At 41.2% G+C, this 21739-nt stretch overlaps 1 pseudogene; it reads left to right on the top strand.

Annotated features, from left to right (window-relative positions):
• Positions 1-17007: 17007 nt before the first annotated feature.
• Positions 17008-19806, top strand: LOC118654389 (annotated as a pseudogene).
• Positions 19807-21739: the final 1933 nt, after the last annotated feature.

The raw sequence follows: 21739 nt of genomic DNA, 5'->3' as shown, positions 1-21739 counted from the left end.
TTACAGATTGAGCTTTTTGCTTCTGTATCAAATGCATAAGAGAGAGGGAGGATTTTTTTGTCTTATGCATGCATGTGTATTGTATTTTATTACCAATTATGATAATGAATCTGTTCTCAGAGGAGAGGTTAATTGTCCATTTATCCAGGCTCCAGCCAACTTTACTATAAAATTAATTTTGTGATATATACTCTATGTTTAATGATCAACAAATAAATTAATTTTAAGAAAGGGCTGGAGATTGGCATTGTAGAATTTGTTAATTTTTTATTAAATTTATTGGGGTGACATTCGTCAACATGAACACATAGGTTTCAGGTGTGGGTTTCTGTGTTACAAGATCTGTATATTGCACTGTGTGCCCACCACCCAAAGTCAAATCTTCTCCTGTTACCACATATTAGGAATCCCTTCTCCCCTCACCCCCTCAACCATCACACTGCTGTTTGTGTCCACGAATTTCAGTTTTATATCCCACATATGAGTGAAATTACATGGTTCTTAGCTTTTTCTAACTTATTTCACTTAGCATAGTGTTCTCAATGCTCATTCATGTTTTTGCAAATAGATCTATTTCATCCTTTCTTATGGCTGAATAGTATTGCATTGTGTATATGTACCACATTTTCTTTATCCAGCCCTCTATTACAGGATACTTTGGTTGTTTCCATGTATTTGCCATGGTGAATAATGCTGCAATGAGCACAGCAGTGCATATATCTTTGCGAATACATGATTTCTATCTTTTCAGGTATCTACCTAGGAGAGCAATTGCTGGGTCATATGGTAGCTCTTTCTTAAATTTTTGAGGAGTTGCCAGACTGCTTTCCGTAGTAGTTGTACCAGTCTACATTCCCACCAACAATGAATGAGGGTTTCCTTTTTTTTCCACAATCTCTCCAACACTTGTTTTTGTTTGTCTTACTGATAATGGCCACACTAACAGGTGTGATCTGATATCTTATGGTAGCTTTGACTTGCATTTCCCTAATTGCCAGTGAGTTTGAACATCTTTTCATATATCTAATGGCAGTTTGTATGTCTTATTGGTAGAGGTGTATTTTCAGATCCTCTGCTCACTTTTTGATTGGGTTGTTTGGTGTTGAGTTTTATGAGTTCTTAATATATTTGGGAAAATGAACCTTTGTTGGAGCTAATGTTTACAAATATCTCCCATCTCATTGGCCGCCTCTTTCTCTTGTCAGTTTCTTTTGCTGTGCAGAAGGTTTTAGTTTGATATAGTTCCATTCATTTATTTTTTTTTTCCATTTACCTTCCTTGCCTTTGGGGTCAAGTTCATAAAATGTTCTCTATGACCAAGGTCCATAAGTTTGGTAGCTATATTTTATTCTATGCAACTTATTGTTTCAGGTCTTATATTTAGGTCATGATACATTTTGAATTAACTTTTGTACATCCAGTTTCATTCATGTGCATGTGGCTTTCCAGTTTTCTCAGCATCGTTTATTGAAGAGACTATCTTTACTCCATTGTGTGTTTTTGGATCCTTTGTCAAAAATGACCTGTCCAATACATATGGTTTTATAGCTGAGCTCTCTATTCTGTTCCAATGATCTGTGTGTCTGTTTCTCTGCCAATACCATGCAGTTTTTATTATCGTAGCTCTGTAGTATAATTTGAAGACAAGTAGTATGATATCTCCAGCCTCGTTTTTTCACCCCTCAAGATTGCTTTGGATATTCAGGGTCTTTTGTGGTTCCATATAAATCTAATGATTTCTTGTTCTCTTTCTTTAAAAACAACATTGGGGTTTTTATGGGGATTACATCAAATCTGTATCTTGTTTCAGGCAATATGCCCATTTTAACTATGTTGATTCTTCCAATCCATGAACATGGGATATTTTTCCATTTTTTGTGTGTTTCTTTCAATCTCTCTCTCTCTTTTAATTTATTGTCTAAAATTTTACATGTCTCCTTTTTCCCCGCTTGACCTCCCCCCCCCCAAGCCATTCCCACCCCAGACAAGCCCCCACCACCCCAGTGTCTGTGTCCATTGGTTATCTAATGCATGCATACAAGTCCTTTGGTTGCTCTCTAACCCTCCCTCCCCTGCCATTTGTCTCTGAATCTATTCTTGTTCATCAGTTTATGTTGTTCATTATATTCCACAAATGAGTGAGATCATGTGATATTTATCTTTCTCTGACTGACTTATTTCACTTAGCATAATGCTCACCAGTTCCATCCATGCTGTTGCAAATGGTAAAAGTTCTTTCTTTTTTATAGCAGCATAGTACTCCATAGTGTAGATGTACCACTGTTTTTTAATCCACTCATCTGCTGATGGGCACTAAGGCTGTTTCCAAATCTTAGCTATTGTAAGTTGTGCTGCTATGAACATAGGGGTGCATATATCCTTTCTGATTGGTGTTTCTGGTTTCTCGGGATATATTCCTAGAAGTGGGATTACTGGGTCAAATGGGAGTTCCATTTTAATTTTTTGAGGAAAATCCATACTATCTTCCACAGTGGCTGTACCAGTCTGCATTCCCACCAGCAGTGCATGATTGTTCCTTTTTCTCCACATCCTCGCCAGCACTTGAAAGTTTGTTGATTTGTTGATGATAACCATTCTGACAGGTGTGAGATGGTATTTCATTGTTGTTTTGATTTGCATCTCTTGCAAGATTAGTGACTTTGAGCATGTTTTCATATGTCTCTTGGCCTTCTGTATGTCCTCTTTCGAAACAGGTCTATTTAGTCCTTAGCCCATGTTTTGATTGGATCCTTTATCTTCTCCATTTGTTAAGATGTATGAGTTCTCTGTAAATATTGGAGATTAAACCCTTATCTGAAATAGCATTGGCAAATATGTTCTCCTATGTAGTGGGCTTTCTTGCTGTTTTGTTGATGGTTTCTTTTGCTGTACAGAAGTTTTTGATTTTGTTGTAGTCCCATTTGTTTATTTTCTGCTTAGCTTCCATTGCCCTAGGAGCTGTGTTGGTAAAGATATTGCTATGACACATGTCTGCTATTTTGCTGCCTATGGAGTCCTGAAGGATTTTTATGGTTTCCCATCTTATATTTAAATTTTTTAGCCATTTTGAGTTTGGTTTTGTGTATGGTGTAAGTTAGTGATCTAGTTTCTTTCTTTCTTTCTTTCCTTTTTTCTTTCTCCCTTTCTTTCTTTCTCCCTTTCTTTCTTCCTTCCTTCCTTCCTTCCTTCCTTCCTTCCTTCCTTCCTTCCTTCCTTTCTTTCTTTCTTTCTTTCCTTTTTCATGTATCTGACCAAATTTCTCAGCACCATTTATTGAAGAGACTGTCTTGACTCCAATTGTATGCTCTTGCCTCCTTTGTCAAATATCAATTGAGCATAATGGCTTGGGTCAATTTCTGGGTTCTCTGTTCTGTTCCATTGGTCTATATGTCTGTTATTGTGCCAGTACCATGCAGTTTTGAGAACCGTGGCTTGGTAATATAGCTTGATATCTGGTATTGTGATCCCTCAAAATTTGTTCTTTCTCAGGATAGCTGTGGCTATTCGGGTCTTTTTATTATTCCAGATGAATTTTTGGAGCCTTTGTTCTAGATCTTTGGAGTATGCCGTTGGTATTTTAATGAGGATTTCATTGAATCTGTAGATTGCTTTGGGTAGTAAGGACATTTTAATGAGGTTGATTCTACCAATCCATGAACATGGTGTGTTCTTCCATCTGTTTATGTCTTCCTCTATCTCCTTTTTCAATGTCCTGTAGTTTTCAGAGTATAGGTCTTTTACCTCATTAGTTAAGTTTATTCCTAGGTATCTTAATTTTTTTGGTGCAATGGTAACTGGGATTGTTTTTTACGTTTCTCTTTCTGTGAGTTCATTATTGGTGTATAAAAAGGCCATAGATTTCTGGGTGTTAATTTTGTATCCTGCTACATTGTTGAATTCATTTATTAGGTCTAGTAGTTTTTGATGGAGTCTTTGGGGTTTTGTATGTATAATATCATGTCATCTGTGAATAAGGACAGTTTTGCTTCATCTTTTCCAATTTGGAGGCCTTTTATTTCTTCTTCTTGTCTGATTGCTATGGCTAGCATGTCCAGTACCATATTGAACAGGAGTGGTGAAAGTGGGCATCCCTGTTTTGTTCCTGTTCTTAAGGAAAATGGTTTTAGTTTTTTGCCCATTGAGTATGATGATGGCTGTAGGTTGGTCATATAAGGCTTTTATTGTGTTGAGGTATGATCCCTCTATTCCAGTGGTTCTCAACCTTCTGGCCCTTTAAATATAGTTCCTCATATTGTGACCCAACCATAAAATTATTTTCGTTGCTACTTCATAACTGTAATGTTGCTACTGTTATGAATCATAATGTAAATATCTGATATTCAGGTGACCCCTGTGAAAGGGTCATTTGACTGCCAAAGGGGTCACAACCCACAGGTTGAGAACCGCTGCTCTATTCCCACTTTGCTGATGGTTTTTATCAATAAAGGATGTTGGATTTTGTCAAATGATTTTTCTGCATCAATTGATATGATTATGTGATTTTTGTCTCTCAATTTTTTATGTGATGTATCACATTTATTGATTTGTGGATATTGTACCATCCTTGCATCCCCAGAATGAATCCCATTTGCTCATGGTGTATGAGCTTTCTAATATAATGAATCCAATTTGCTAGAATTTTGTTGAGGATTTTAGCATCAATATTCCTCAAGGATATTGGCGGTAGTTCTCTTTTTTTGTGGTTTCTTCATCTGGTTTTGGAGTTAGGGTAATGCTGGCTTCATAGAAAGAGCTTGGAAGTGTGCCTTCCTCTTGAAATTTTTGGAATTGTCTGGGGAGGATAGGTTTTAGTTCTTTGAATGCTTGGTAGAACTCCCATGTAAAGCCATCCGGACCAGTATTTTAGTTTGCTGGATGATTTTTTATCACTGCTTCAATTTCTTCAGTAGTTATAGGCCTATTCAGGTTTTTTATTCTTCCTGATAAACTTTTGGGAGTTTGTATTTTTCTAAGAATATGTTCATCTAGGTTGTCCATTTTTTTTGGAATAGAGTTGTTCATAGTATTTTTTTATAATCCTTTGTATTTCTGTGTGATCATTTTTTACTTCACCTCTTTCATTTCTGAATTTATTTGGGTCCTCTCTCTTTGCTTCTTGGTGAGCCTGGCTAGAGTGTCATCAGTCTTGTTTATCCTTTCAAAGAACCAGCTCTTCGTTTTGTTGATCTATTGTATTGGGGTTTTTTTGTTTGTTTGTTTTTTTTGGTTTCTACGTCATTTATTTCTGCTCTGATCTTTATTATTTCCTTCCTTCTGCTTCTGGTGAGCTTTTCTTGTTGCTCTCTTTCTAACTATTTGAGTTGTAAGGGTTAGATAATTTATTACCATTTTTTCTTCTTTTTTCAGGTAGGCCTGTAGAGTTATGAACTTCCCTCTCAAGACTGCTTTCACTGTGTCCAATAGATTTTGGATTGTTGTGTTTTCATTGCCATTTGTTGCCATGATGCTTTTTATTTCTTCTTTGATCTTTTTGGTAACCCAATCATTGTTTAATAGCATGCTATTTAGCCTCCAGGTGTTTGATTTTTTTATTGTAGTTGATTTCTACTTTTATGCCATTGTGATGTGAGAAGATGCTTGATATGATTTCTATCTTCCTAAATTTGAAGAGACTTTGCCTGTGTCCCAATATGTGGTCTATCTTTGAAAATGACCTATGTGCACTTGAGAAGAATGTATATTCTGTGGCTTTGGAATGAAATGTTCTGAAGATGTCAATTAATTCCATCTGATCTAGTGAGTCATTTAGGATTGCTGTTTCTTTGGTGATTTTTTGTTTAGAGGATTTATCCAGTGGTGTCAGTGGGGTATTAAAGTCCCCTACTATGACTGTATTGCTGTCAATCTCTCCCTTGATATCCTCCAGAAGGTTTTTTTTTATGTATTTGGGTGCTCCTGTATTGGGTGCATATATGTTTACCAAAGTTATATCTTCTTGTTGAATTGCTCCATTTAGTATTATTATGAAGTGGCCTTCCTTATCTCTTGTTATGGCCTTCACTTTGAAGTCTAATTTCTCAGATATAAGTATTGCTACTCCAGTCTTTCAATCTTTTTTTAATAATGCTTTGCAATTTTCAGTATATACTAATAGGTCTTTCACATTCTTTGTTAAGTTTATCCTTAGGTATTTTATTCTTTTGGTTTAAATTGCTAAAGTAATTGTTTTTTGTTGTTGTTTTTTGTTTGTTTGTTTTTCATTTCTTTTTCTGAAGTTTTGTTGTTAGTATGCAGGAAGGCAATGGATTTTTCACATTGATTTTGTACCCTACAATTTGACTGTATTCATTATTGTTTCAAATAGTTTTTGTTGGGTTCTTTAGGGCTTTCTATATATACAATCATGTTGTCTAAAAAAATAAATAAATAACAGTTTATGCTCAGGTCTCTCTTCTTCCCTCGGCATCATTTATTGATTCCTATCTTTGGTATGACTAATTCTTTCCTCCATCTGGTTGGTTCTGTTTTCTATACTCAGTAGTTCACTCTTAATCTTTTTAAATGCATGCTTCATTTCTAGGATTTTTTTAAGAATCTTTACTGTTAAAAGTATTACATATGTTCCCCTTTTTCCCCCATTGACCTGTTCTATCCTGCCCCTGCTCCCCACCCCAGGCCTTTACCACCCTATTATCTGTGTCCATGGGTTATGCATATATGCATACATGTTTATTGGTTAATCTCCTCCCACCCACCCACCCCCCTCTCCCGCTTACCCATCCTCCCCTGCCTTCCCTCTGAGGTTCAAAAGTCTATTCCATTCTTCTGATTGGTTCTTTTGTAAAGTTTCAATTTCTTTGGTAAAGTACTGGTTTTGTTCATTGATTTGTTTTCTGAGTGCACTGAATTTCCTGTCTATATTTTCTCACATCTCATTGAGTATTTTCAGAACTGTAATCTTTAAATATCTGTCATTTATATCACATATTTTCATGTATTCCAGCTCGCTTTCTGGGAATTTTTCATTTTCTTTCTGGTCGCCCTTGTTACTATGGTTATTCATGGTGTTTGCTGTTCTCCTTTACCTACACATTTATATATATATATATATATATATATATATATATATATATATATATATCCTATACTGCTTTCTCTGAAGATGTCTTTCTACCACTTTCCAGTAAATGGTGCTGACTCGCAAGGTGTTTTACCTCCATGATCTCCCAGTATTGACCTCCACAGCTTCCATAAGATAGTACAGCAGTGCTCCTTGGGGGTAGGATTTGGTTTTCCTTCACTGTAATGGTGACTCCTGACCTTCATGGGGTCCCACCCCAAGCACCTTTCCTGGGGATCAATCAAAGAGGGAAATAGCAGTTCTACTGCAAAAGCTCTTGGTTTATAGATATGCTCCTGCACCCAACTCCAGGGGCAATGGGAGGGGAGTTTTGGGAGTTCAAGCGAAAGTAGGGCTCTGTGGTTCTGTTTCTTTGTCTGAAACACCATCACCCATATGACAGTAGAGAGTCATACAGCAGAATCCCATGTTCTATCAGGCTTCTGCTGACTCTGACACTGTTTGCTCCCTTGCCTCTCTCCCTGCTGAGATGGCCACCCCCCATACACACACAAACACACACAGCTCTCTGTTCCTCCTGGCTGAAGGAAGTGCCTTCTACCATTGGCTTCCTCCCCTCTCCAGGCCAAGCCACTGAGCTCGTAGGTGGAGGGCTGTGTCTGAGGGCCATCTGCACTTTCTTCTCTTCTTGTCTCCCTGTTTATTCTTGGTTAACCACCTTTAGATGTTTCAATGTGCAGGTCTCTCAGGAGTACCTCTGTGTTGAGCAGGGCTTTCTTTGTTGAATTATAGTTGGTTAAATTTTTGAAATTTCAAAGGGAGAGGCCGAGGGGCTCTTTCACATTGCCATTCCTCTGACATCACTGTAGAATTATTTTTTAATTGTGGGCTGAATATTGAAATCAAAGCCATGCTCCACATGTTATATTCCTAAGCGTATTCTTTCCTGGGCCTAATTTATGTATCAAAGAGCTGACATGAGTTTGTGTTGGAAACATGCAGTTCTACCTACCTAAGACAAGTGACTAATTACCCTGGACAGCAATTATATGAACATATAACCTCCCTTTAATTAAATATCATACTTAATATTTATAACATTAATGTTAGTTCAGAAAACATGATGGAAAGGCAAGTAATTTGGAATCATAGAATAAAGGACTGTAAAAATAAAACCCAATCTTCCATTTTAGGGCCCATTTTCATATATTCTCAAACCCTTTCCTTAATCTCAAAACCTTTCATTTCAGTAGTTCAAAATGGAAAGGCTTTGGGAGATATGACATCAGCACACTTAATGCTTAAAGAAAGATATAAATACTACAAAGTTGGAGTCAGTGTTTTCCAGTCTAACAAAAACCATACAACCCAACACTCCACATGATAATTTTCTTTTTTATATACTTTACTGTTGAAAGTATTGCATATGTCCTCTTTTCCCCCCGTTGTCCTCTCCCAGCCTGTCCCACCCACCAGCCCTGGCCTTCACCCCACTCCTATTGTCTGTGTCCAATGGTTATGCTTATATTTCCACTCTTCTGATCCTCTCTAGTCATGTCAGACTGGACCCTTATAACTTTATGAATGGATTACTTTAACAGCTTCCAAGTTAGTATCAGGTTTTCATGAAACAAAATAGGGGCTTCCATGATTACTAAGGATCAGGCACTGAGTAGAGCATTTCACACATTTTGTCTTATTTACTCTTTATAGCATCCCTGTGAGGCAAGTACATTGTATTATCATCTTCATTTACAGCTGAGACAATTGAGGTTCAAGAGAGATAAAATGCCTTGCCTAAGATCACAAAGTTAATCAATGGCAGAGCTCAGCCTCAGAATCAGGCCTCTGGGTCTGTGCCAACATTCCTGTGCTTGGGGAATAGAAACAGCATCTTTATTCACTCTAGTTACTGCCATTCAATTCATCCTTGCAAACCAATGCCTGAGGATCTTCCTAAAAATTGCTCTCATTACTTCCTTTCTGCCTTCTTAGGAAATTTGAGCAACTCTCCATTATCAATGGGACTAGAGGCCCAGTGCACAAATTCATGCATGGGTGGGTCCCGCCGGCCCGGCCCCAACTGGGGCAGATCGAGTCAGGAGGAGGATATGGCAGGAAATTGGCCGGCTGGCCCACCCCAATTGGGCTGATCAGGGCAGGGCCGGCTGGAAGGAGGGGCTGCGGGTGATTGGCTCACAGGCCCCGTCCATGATTGGGGGCAATTTGGGGTGGGGCTGGCCATGGGGAGGGGCTGTGGGCAGTGGGCAAGCCAGCCCCGCCCCAGGATGTGGTGTGGGGGCCAATTGGGGGTCAGTGGCTGGGGGAAGGGCCGTGGGAGGTTAGCCAGCCAGCCCAACCCCCGATTGGTGTCGGGAACCCAATTGGGGGAGGAACTGAATGGGGGGAGGGGCCACAGGCCGATTGGGGTGGTGGGGGCTGATTGGAGGTGGTGCCAGCTGGCCTACTGCCACAGCCCCTCCCCATGGCCCACCCCATCCCCAAATGGGGTCGGGGGGGCTGATCAGTGGCCAGTAGCCTGGGGGAGGGGCCATCAATGGTTTGCTAGCCGTCCCTGCCCCTGATCAGGGTGGGGGGACTGATCTGGGGTGTGGACAGGTTGGGGGAGGGGCTGCAGGTGGTTGGCCAGTTGACCCCACCCCCTAATGAGGTGGGGGCGATCAGGGGAAGGGCCGGCTGGGGGGTGGGGCTGCAGGTCAATTGGGGTGGTGGGGGCAATTGGAGGTGGGGTCGGTCAGGGGGAGGGGCCACGGAAGGTTGGCCAGCCAGCCGGACCCCCTAATCGGGCCGGTTCACTGGCCACAGTGGGCATTATAGCAACTGGTCATTTCAGTCGTTATAGTGTTCCAGTCGCTGGCTTTTTATATATATACTAGAGGCCCGGTGCACAAAACTTTGTGCACTCGGGGGGGGGGGTCCCTCATCCCTCAGCCCGGCCTGTGCCCTCTCGCAGTCTGGGACCCCTCGGGGGATGACCACCTGCTGGCTTAGGCCTGCTCCCTGGGGGATTGGGCCTAAGATGGCAATCAGACATCCCTCTGGCAGCCCGGTAGCCCTCGGAGGATGTCCACTTGCCAGCAGAGAGCAGACCTAAGCTGCAGTCAGACATCCTTAGCACAGTTGAGGAGGCAGGAGAGGCTCCCACCACCACCACTGTACTGGTAGCCATCAGCCTGGCTTGTGGATGAGCAGAGCTCCCCCATGTGGGAGCGCACTGACCACCAGAGGACAGCTCCTGTATTGAGCGTCTGCCCCCTGGTGGTCAGTGTGTGTCATAGTGACCAGTCATTCCCAGTCTTTCTGCTGTTAGGGTCAGTTTGCATATTACCATTTTACTATATAGGATAGAGGCCTGGTGCACAGGTGGGGGCCAGCTGGTTTGCCCTGAAGGGTGTCCCAGATCAGGGTGGGGGTCCCGCTTGGGTGCCTGGCCAGCCTGGATGAGGGGCTGATGGCTGTTTGCAGCTGGTCACACCCCCTTCAGGATGGGGGGGTCCCCACTGGGGTGCCTGGCCAGCCTGGGTGAGGGGCTGATGGCTGTTTTCAGGCTGGCTGGCAACTGAAGCTCCCAGCCTCTCCTTTTCTTCTTTATTTTTAATTCTGGGATTTATTTACCTTCTATAATTGAAACTTTGTTGCCATCCTGCTCACTGCAGCTCTGAGGCCACGGCCTGCTGAAATCAGGTATCTGGGGTTTGTTTAGCTTCTATAATTGAAACTTTGTTGGTGTCACTGGAGCTAAGAGCCAGCTCCGTGGCCACGGCCAGCTGAAAGCAGGTATCTGGGGTTTATTTAGCTTCTATAATTGAAACTTTGTTGCTTTCAGAGCTTAGAGCCGGGCTGCAGCAGGCAGGGAACCTTGGTTTCCTCCATCACTGGAGCAAGCAAACCTCCTGCTAACTTCAGCTGTGTGGCTGCCGGACGCCATCTTGGTTGGCGGTTAATTTGCATATCACCCTGATTAGCCAATGGGAAGCATAGCGAATGTACGGTCAATTATCCTTTTTGTCTTTTATTAGATAGGACTAGAGGCCCGGTGCGCAAAAATTTGTGCACTCGGGGGGAAGGGGGGGACCCTCGGCCTTGCCTGTGCCCTCTCGCAGTCTGGGACCCCTTGGGAGATAACGCCCTGCTGGCTTAGGCCTGCTCCTGGGTGGCAGAGGGCAGGCCAAATCCCTAGGTGCAGCCCCTGGTCGGGCTCAGAGCAGGGCCATTTGGGGAGTTGGGGTGCTGCCCCCTGTCATGCACAGAGCAGGGCGGATCGGGAGGTTGAGATGCCACCCCCAGTCATGCTCGGGGTAGGGCCGATTGGGGGGTTGGGGCACTGCCCCCTGTCACACTCAAGGCAGGGTCGATGGGGAGGTTGCAGCGCCACCCGCTGTCACGCACAGAGCAGGGCCAATCCGGGGGTTGGGGCGCTGCCCCCTGTCACACACAGAGCAGGGCCCATCAGGGGGTTGAAGAGCTCCCCCCTGTCACTCAGAGAGTAGGGCCAATAGGGGAGTTGGGGCACGGCCCCCTGTCACACACAGAGCAGGGTGGATCAGGGGGTTGGGGCGCCGCCCTCTATCACCCACAGAGCAGGGCCGATCAGGGGGTTGGGATGCCACCACTCTCATACTCAGGGCAGGGCCGATGGGGAGGTTATGGCTCTACCCTGGCACACACAGAGCAGGGCCCGTGGGGGGGGGTGGTGTTGGGGCACCGCACCCTGTCACACACAGAGCTGCAGGGCGATCAGAGGTTGGGGAGCTCCCCCATATCAGGCACAGAGCAGGGCTGATCAGGAGGTTGGGGTGCCTTCCACTGTCATGAACAGAGCAGGGCGGATAGGGAGGTTGTGGCCCCACCCCCTGTCACACACAGAGCCGCAGGGTGATCAGGGGGTTTGGGAGCTGCCCCCTGTCATGCTGATCCTGGTGCCGGGAGGCCTCTCGGCTCCTTGATCCCGGTGCTGGGAGGCATATTACCCTTTTACTATATAGGATAGAGGCCTGGTGCTTGGGTGGGGCTGGCTGGTTTGCCCTGAAGTGTGTTCTGGATCAGGGTGGGGGTCCCCACTGGGGTGCCTGGCCAGCCTGGGTGAGGGGCTGAGGGCTGTTTGCAGCTGGTCACACACACTTCAGGGTTGGGGTCCCCACTGGGGTTCCTGGCCAGCCTGGGTGAGGGGCTGAGGGCTGTTTGCAGCTGGTCACACACCCTTCAGGGTGAGGCTCCCCACTGGGGTGCCTGGCCAGTGTGGGTGAGGGGCTGAGGGCTGTTTTCAGGCTGGCGGGTGACGGAAGCTCCCAACAGCTCCTTTTTTCTTTTTTTCTTTTTAATTCTGGGCCAGCTTTAGCTCTGAGGCTCCAGCTCTTAGGTCTCCGCTGCTGAAAGTAGGTAATCGAAACAATGTATAACTCCAGCTCTGAGATCCCAGCTCGCTGAAAGCTGGTTTCTGGGGTTGTTTTTTAGCTTCTATATTTGTTAAAATGTTTCAAACTGCAGGCTCAGAGGTCGGTAAGGCAGGCGGGGAACGTTGGAATCCTCCGTCACTGAAGCAAGCAAGCCTCATGTTAGTTTCAAGCTTCCTGGCTGCCGCCATCTTGGCTGACAGTTAATTTGCATATCTCCCTATGGGAAGGGTAGGGGTCGTACGCCAATTACCATGTTTCTCTTTTATTAGATAGGATAGTTAGTGTCTCAGAACTCTTGCAATCTGGGCCCAGCACTCCTTTCTAATACCATTGTAATTTATGTGTTCCAGTAATATCTCTATTTATGATCCTGATCCCTGGAAAGGCCTTTGTTTATGTAATTCACTCACATCTGGCTATATCATTTTGCTTTGTCTCTGTTTCCTCAGCTACAAACTGAGAACAATGACATTTTTGTTGTGTAACCCAGTCTTAATGGATGTAAGGAACCTACTGCATTGCCTTGCATATAGCAGGCCCTAAATAAAAGGAGGCTCTATCCATTCAAGTCTTTTCCATCCCTTAAGGATGCACTTAATTCCTCCTTTTCCATGGAGCTATTTATGAAGAGAAATGGTATTTCTCTCTTCTACAGTATTATTTTTCTTTCTCCTTTTTCCTTTTCCTTTCCTTCTACCTCCTCCTCCCCTTTACCTTCTCACCCCATTATCTTTCTTCTTTTTCATTACTCACATGTTACTTATTACATTGGATTTTGAATTCTAGTGATTCATGTCCAATATGCTTTCCTCACTTATTAGAATACAATAAGTGAGGAATGGACTCTGTTTTATTCATCTTTATAGCTTCCTTGCAGGCTTGTGTTTTAGAAACAGAAAAACTGGAGTTTGAGTCTCAGCTCTGTACCATACAAGTTAGATGACCTTGGGTAAGTTATGTTCTGCCTCAGTTTCCCTATCTGTATGGTGGTGATGGTAACATTATTTATCTTTTAAGGCTCCTATGTTTGTTTGTTTTTAAATGAAGTGGTTCACACAGAATGGTACACAAGTATGCTCATGAATACATTGTAAAATTGCTGTATTGATCTAGTGTCCATAGCAATGCACCTGTGTTTTATGCTGATGAAAAACTGGCCTTAGTGGTTAAGAACATAGATTTTGGAATTCAATCTCAGCTTTGCCTCATACCATCTGCCTTTGGAAAATTATTTAATTTTTCTTCACTTTGGTTTCCTAATCTGTAAAATGTTTATGAGAATAATAGTACCTATCCCACATGATTGCTTTGAAGTTTGGCAATACTGTTAGTAAAACTTCTACTACAATATCCTAGCATATTTTAGGTGCTCAAATCTTTCATATAATTGACAATTAGTAAACTCCAATGTTTTCATTAACAAATTTATTTTATTTTATTTTTGGTAGCAGGAATTAGTTTATACTGCCATACTCTCCTGTTCTTAGGACAATGACTGGCCCTGGCCATGTCAATACACAGCACACAGTTTTGAGGAGGGACTAATGACATACACCTATTCTTCAGTATGTTTCTTTGAGGGGCATGACTTCCTCTGTTTTCTCATTTCCCAGTGAGAAGATTACTGCACATGGCAGTGATGTGATTCCCAGTACAATTATAGCCAAAACTCCAACCCAGAGCCATGTCTGGTTCTAGTCTCACTAGAATGTATGGCTTTGATAATGGAGGACTAGCCTAGAGTCTCACTATTTGCATTCACTGGTCATAGGAAAAATCAAGCTAGAATATATACACCATATATTTTATTGGTACATACCAGGAAACTATTAATTTTTCTCAGCTAAAATGACCTCTTTCTTTAAAATAGGCCCAGTAATTCTCCCTGGAAAATTATAGTTCAGTTACTAGAGTGCCCTTTCACCTGGAAGGAAAACTGCCCATTTATACAGTCGAACAACGATAAATAAATCAAGCTGGTGATGAAATACGCTAGTTATGAGATCCCATTTAATTCCATGCAACTGTGTCAGCACATTCTGTAGAGAGAAGTTCCCTAGATTGCCACAGAATTTTGCCATTCAACACTTGAAACAGCAGGGATTGGGTAGTTTGTTGCTTCCTATGGTGTTGAAGTAGATTCTTGTTCAAGCATAGTGTGTAAAAGTAGAAGTGCCTCTGCTTACCAAAGATATGTGTGAGGTGGACACATTGAAAATAATGCCTCTGTTTAAAAGCCTCTGTACTTTTTGTACAAATCTGAGGATCTCAGGGTTAGCCAGCTTCTCCTAGCTGACCAGCAATTACCTAAGAAGCATTCTTCATACACAGTAAAATCAATATTTACAAATCTGTCAGGCAATATTTGATCCAGTAAAACAAGGAATGACTTTAATGGTACTTATTTGAGGACACAGGGATTAATGAAGCAGCTATTATAGTAACAGGATCATCATCATCATCATCATCATCATCATCATCATTAATATTTACTAATATTTGCCGAATGCTTACTTTGTAAAAGGCATTTTCAAACATGCATATAATGCTCTCAGCAGCTCTGGGAGAAGGATATTATTATTTCTACTTTCATTACCAGTTATGTCACCTTGGACAGGTTATTTTATCTCTTAGTTCCTCCACCTACTCATTGGCAAACAGGTGTCTGTGGGAATTTACAGGGCCCCACCGGTACAAGCACACACAGTGGCATATACAGATGTCGGGGAATAAAGCCAATGATTTGCCATTATGTTTGTAAGCAAACTTAGTTTATGCTTGAGGGACTCTTAACAGGGTTGGGCACTTCAAATGAGGGCTGACATTGTCAAATGCATCCAAGTGGCTGCAGTGGAATGTTGGGGTACTGGAAAGATCACTGAACATTGAGACCTGAACATGGGTTCCAATTCAACTACTTAGTCTCTGAGGGGACTTTAAATAAGGCAATTAATCACTCTTAGATTTCTCTGGAGACAAGCATGTTTGAATCCCTTTTCTGCCACTTACTAAATTTGTGATTTTAAAAGTTATTTTAAATTGTTGTTTTTCATTGTCCTTATATATTCAATGTGGTACCAATTTCATAGGGTTCTTTCAAGCATTAAGGAGAATAACATGAAAATCCTTGTCCTGTAGTATGCATTTAGTAAATATACACTGTTATTGTTGTTATTTTTTGTAAAGTGTGGACAATAGTATTTAATTTGTGTGCCTTATAGGGTTGTTACAAGGCATTACATAGGGAAAATCCTAACAGCTTAAAATGTGTAGTATTTTAAATTCTGTTTCCAAGCTGAAAGAGACTAAGTGCTCAAAGTTATTTTTACCTCTATTTCTTATTCAAGATGCCAATCTCACAAAATAGAATGTACCTGCAAATGTTACCTCCATGCACAATCCTTCTCGTAGGCAGAATTCCCTCAGCCTATCCTGAATGTCCTCCTTCCTGGTAGCCATATATTGCTAAAGATGCTATCCAGTCCCACCTCAGGTCTCCTGTGGTTATCAATCCCCTTCTGAGCTGGTATGGTTGAGGCCCAATCCTTCCCTTATTCCCCAAACATAATCTTTAAATAAAGAAGAAAACATGTCATTTAAGATAATGTTAATCTATTTTGTATTCAATGGTCATATAAAAAAGATATCTCTGGTATTGGTTAGAATCAATTTAAAGACTCACTCTCCTATGATGCTCATGGGGGGAGGGAAGCAAGTCCTTCTGATCGAGGCCAAAGAGACAAATTAAAAGACAAAAATCATATTATTGTATCAACAGATGCAGAAAAAGCATTAGACAAAATCCAACACCTATTTTTGATAAAAAAAAAACCCTCAGCAAAGTGGGAATAGAGGGATCATGACTGAACATACTAAAAAGTCTTAAATGACAAACCTACAGCCAACATCATACTCAATGGGCAAAAACTAAAATCATTTCCCCTAAGAACAGGAACAAGATAGGGATGTCCACATCAACCACTCTTATTCAACATAATACTGGAAGTCCTAGCACAGTGATCAGACAAGAATAAAACATAAAGGCATCCAAATTGGAAAGGAGGAAGTAAAACTGTCATTATTCACAGATGACATGATATTGTACATAGAAAACCCTAAAGACTCCACGAAAAAAAAAAAAAACTACTAGATTTAATAAAGGAATTTGGGAATGTAGCAGAATATAAAATTAACACCCAGAAATCAATGGCATTTTTATATACCAATTATGAATTCTCAGAAAGAGAAACTTAAAAAAAAATCCTATTTACCATTGCAACAAAAACATTAAGATACTTAAGAATAAACTTAACCAAGAAGGTAAAAGGCTTGTGCTCAGAAAACTATAGGATGATGAAAAAAGAGATAGAGGAAGATATAAACAAGTTAAAGATATAAACATGTTATTGGATTGGTAGAATTAACATCATTAAACTTTCTATACTACCCAAAGCAATCTATAGATTCGAATGCAATCCCTATTAAAATACCAAGAGCATATTTCACAGATATAGAAAAAATATTCCAAAAATCTATATGGAACCGAAAATGATCCTGTATAACAGCTGGAATCTTGAGAAAGAAGAACAAAGTTGTAGGGACCATAATACCAGATATAAAGTGATACTACAAAGCCACCATAATTGAAACAGCCTGGTACTGGCACAAGAATAGGCATATAGATTAATATAAAAGAACAGAGACCCCAGAAATCGACCCAAGACATTATGCTGAATTAATACTTGACAAAGGAGGCAAGAGCATACAATAGAGTCAAGACAGTCTCTTCAACAAATGGTGCTGGGAAAATTGGAGAGATAAGTGCAAAAAAAAAAAAAAAAAAAAAGGAAACTAGACCACCAACTTAAACATACACAAGAATAAACTTAAAATGGATGAAATACATAAATGTAAGTCATGAAACCATAAAAGTCCTAGGAGAAACCACAAGCAGCAAAATCTCAAACATCTCTCATAGCAATATGTTTGCAGATACATTTCCTAGGGCAAGGAAAAATATGGAGAAAATAAACAAATGGGACTACATCAAAATAAAAAACTTCTGCAAGCAAAAGAAACCATCAACACAATGAAAAGGGAGCCCACTGTATGGGAGAATATATATGCCAATGATACATCTGGTAAAGTGTTAATATTTAAAATATATAAATAACTCAAACAAGTTAACAAAAAGAAGACAAGCAACCCAATTTAAAAATGTGCAAAGGACCTAAATAGATAATAAAACAATAATGAGGTATCACTTCACACCTGTCAGAATGGCTACTATCAACAAATGACAAGTGCTGGTGAAGATGTGGAGAAAAGGGAAACCTAGTACACTGCTTGTGGGAATGCATACTGGCACAGCCATTATGGAAAACAGTATGGAGTTTCCTCAAAAAATTAAATATGGAACTTCTTTGTGACCCAGTGATTCCATTTCTAGTAATATATTCTAAGAAACCTGAGATGCTAATCAAAAAGAATGTACACACCTCTATGTTAATAGCAGCACAGTTTACAATAGCTAAGATCTGGAAGCAGCCCAGGTGCCCATCAGTAAATGAGTGGATAAAAAAATCAGTGGTACATTTACACCATGGAATACTATGCAGCAGTAAAAAAGAAGGATCTCTTGAATTCTGAAACAGCATGGAGGGACATGGAGAATATTACACCAAATGAAACAAGCCAGTCAGAGAAAGACAAGTATCACATGATCTCACTCGTGTGGAATTTAATGAACAAAATAAACTGATGAACAAAATAGATCCAGAGACATAGAAGCATCAAACAGACCATCAAACCTCAGAGGGAAGGCAGAGGAGGGTGGGAGGGAGAGTAAGAGATCAACCAAAAGAGTTATATGCATGCATATAAGCATAACCGATGGACACAGACAATAGGGAGTAAGGGCCTGTGCTGGGAGGCAGGAGAGGACTGGGAGAGTTCAATGGGGGGAAAAAGAAAACATATATAATACTTTCAACAATAAAGATTTTTTTTAAAGTATGTTAAAGTCAGTTATGACTGATATATAGATGCAATCAAGAATCCTATATAATAAAGATGTAATATGCAAGTGGTCGTTATGCTGTGAAGCATAATGACTGACCGTGTTACTACTAGATCACAGATCAGCAGGAGGGTGGAGCAGCGAGCTACAGGAGGGGGCAGGGCAGTAAGCTATGAGGGGGGAGGTAGAGGGGTGGAGGGAGCTACAGGAGGGCGGCAGCAAGCTACTGGCTACAAGCTGGTGGCAGAGAGCTACAGGAAGGGCCAGGGCAGCAAGCTATGAGGGGGGGCAAGGGGAGGGGTGCAGGGGGAGCTACAAGATGGCGGAGCAGTGAGCAGAGAGCTACTAGAGGGCGGCAGCAAGCTACTGGCAAACTACCTGCGCATGGGTTTGTGTGCAGGGCTACTAGTCTGTTTTATTTGACAAAATGTGTCAAGGGCTTTAAACATGCTTGTGCATTTATTTAAAACAATAATTCTAGTAGGAATTTATAACAAGGAAATAATCAGTCAAAAAATAGTCAAATGGATTTGCGATAGAATTATTTATAATTGATTTTGTTATAGCAAAACCTGAAAGGAGAAAAATGCCAGTAATAAGGGACCAGTTAAATGAATTATGGCACAGTTGAATGGCATGCAACCATGAAAATGCTTTCAACAAAATTTATTGACTTAAAGATATGCTCACAATAAGAGGTTAAAAGTTAAAAGTGGAGTACAAAACCATGCATAAAACTTGTTAATAAAAAAAAAAAAACTATCCATCAGGGGTAGAGATTTAAGAAAATATACCAAATAAAATAGACATCTGTTGGCAGATTAATGAGGCATTCATTGTTTTGAGCAATTTGTGCTGAGGAGTTGTTGGATGGGATTCAGAAGATCCCCACCTTCCCAGGGCTGAAATTTAGTGACACAGATCTCTTAGACTTTGGGCAGTGTGGTGACCAGAATTCCCAGTGACAGTTTGCTTTCCTTTTGGGGGTGGTGGGCAACTGCTGAGAGTGACTGGAACAGAGTACAGTACCTATAACTACCTGGGGCAAACCAGATGTTGGAGGCTTTTAAACAGAAGGACTTCTCTTCAGCCTTGAATTATCAGTTTTTAATTCTGGAATTTATATACTGTGTAGTCAAACTTGGTTTTAGAATGTCACAGATTGAAGTCATCATGACTCTGGTGTCTTGTTTTTCAATGGGTCCACCCCAGCCTCAGTTGCAGAAAGCCACCAAAGAGTTTACTAATAATGTGGAAGCTAAACAGAGAGTCTGGATTTTCTTTCTTTTACTGGTTTAAAGAATGGGAACTTGGAAGCCTATAACTAATGCCTATCAAGTCAGGGTGTTTACATTGAGATCTAATCCACCTTGAATAATCCATTTATTTAGGACTTTGTAGATGAGCTTGAATTAAATTATTTCTTAGCAAATAAAACCTCACATCAACCAGTATTTAGCCCTGACTGGTGTGCGACATCCTGTACACCAAAAGGTGATAGGTTCAGATTCTGTGTCAGAGCACAAACCCAGGTTGTGTGTTGGATCCCCAATTGGGAGGTGGCAATCAGTTAGTGTTTCTCTCTACCTCTGTCTCTGTCTCTATCTATGTCTCTATCTCTATCTCTATCTCTATCTCTATATATCTCTCTGTCCTTCCCAACCCCCCAACCGACTTCTCCTAAGATCAATTTAAAAAAATATCCTTGGGTGATGATTAAAAAAAACAACAACCTTCATTTAAAAAGAAGATCCCTAGCCAGTGTTTCCCAGTAGTTACAGCATTGCCCTATGAACCAAAGAGGCTCGAGTTTGATTCCTAGTCTAGGGCATGTACCTGGGTTGCAGGTTTCCAGGTTTGCTCCCCTGCGTTGGTTGGGGCTAGGATGTGTCTCTCTCACATCGATGCCTCTCTCTCTCTCTCTCTCTCTCTCTCTCTCTCTCTCTCTCTCTCTCTCTCTCTTTCTCTCTCTCTCTTCTACCTCTCCCCCCCCCCATCCATCCCTTCCATTCTCTCTGAAAAATCAATGGAAAAATATCCTCAGGTGAAGATTTTTAAAAAAGGAATCATGAGCCCTGAGTCATTCTTTATTACACAACATTTTTCCAGAGAAATTTCTGTTTATATGGATGAAATAGAATCAAGAGGAAAATTGTAATTGATTAATTCCATCTGGCTTTGGGAGATCCGATTATCTTGATTCCTGGTTCTTTTTTAAATTTAAATTCTTTATTATTCAAAGCATTACATAAGTCTCATTTCTCCCCCATTGACCTCTCCCCGGCCACCCCCACTCCCCAGCACATGCCCTCCCCTCTCCCCCGTCTGTGTCCATTGGTTATGCTCATATCATGCATACAAGTCCTTTGGTTGATATCTTACCCTCTCACCCCCCGTTTTCCCTCATAGATTGGACAGTCTGTTTGATGCTTCTAAGACTCTGGTTCTATTTTTATTCATCAGTTTATGTTTTTCATTATATTATACAAATGAATGATATCATGTGATATTTATCTTTCTCTAATTGGCTTATTTCATTTGGCATAATGTTCTCCAGTTCCATCCATGCTGTTGCAAATGGTAAAAGTTCCTTCCTTTTAACAGCAGCATAGTATTCCATTGTGTAGATGTACCACAGTTTTCTTATCGACCCATCTGCTGATAGGCACTTAGGCTGTTTCCAAATCTTAGCTATGGTGAATTGTGCTGCTATGAACATAGGGGTGCATATATCCTTTCTGATAGGTGTTGCTGTTTCCTTGGGATATATTACTAAAGTGGGATTAGTGGGTCAAATGGGAGTTCCATTTTTAATTTTTTTAAAAAATTCTTTATTAGTTAAGGTATTACAAATGTGTCTTCATCCCCCCATTAAACCCCCATCCCCCCCCACCCCACTCATGCTCTCATCCCCCTGTTGTCCACGTCCACTGGTTTGGCTTATATGCATGCATGCAAGTCCTTTGGTTGATCTCTTCCCCTTGCCCCCTCCCTCCCCTACTTTCCCTCTGGGGATTAATAGTCTGATCGCTGTTTCTCTGTCTTGGATCTGTCCCTGTTTCATCAGTTTATGTTTTTCTCTATATTCCACAAAAGAGTGAAATCATGAAGTATTTATCTTTCTCTGACTGGCTTATTTCACTTAGCATAATGCTCTCCAGTTCCAGCCATGCTGTTGCAAAAGGCAAGAGTTTCTTCTTTTTTTACCACAGCATAGTATTCCATTGTGTAGATGTACCACAGTTTTTTAATCCACTCATC

This window comes from Myotis myotis, unplaced genomic scaffold (assembly GCF_014108235.1).
Source record: "Myotis myotis isolate mMyoMyo1 unplaced genomic scaffold, mMyoMyo1.p scaffold_m19_p_4, whole genome shotgun sequence".
Lineage (NCBI taxonomy): Eukaryota > Metazoa > Chordata > Mammalia > Chiroptera > Vespertilionidae > Myotis > Myotis myotis.
This window is presented reverse-complemented; position numbering and strand designations above follow the sequence as displayed.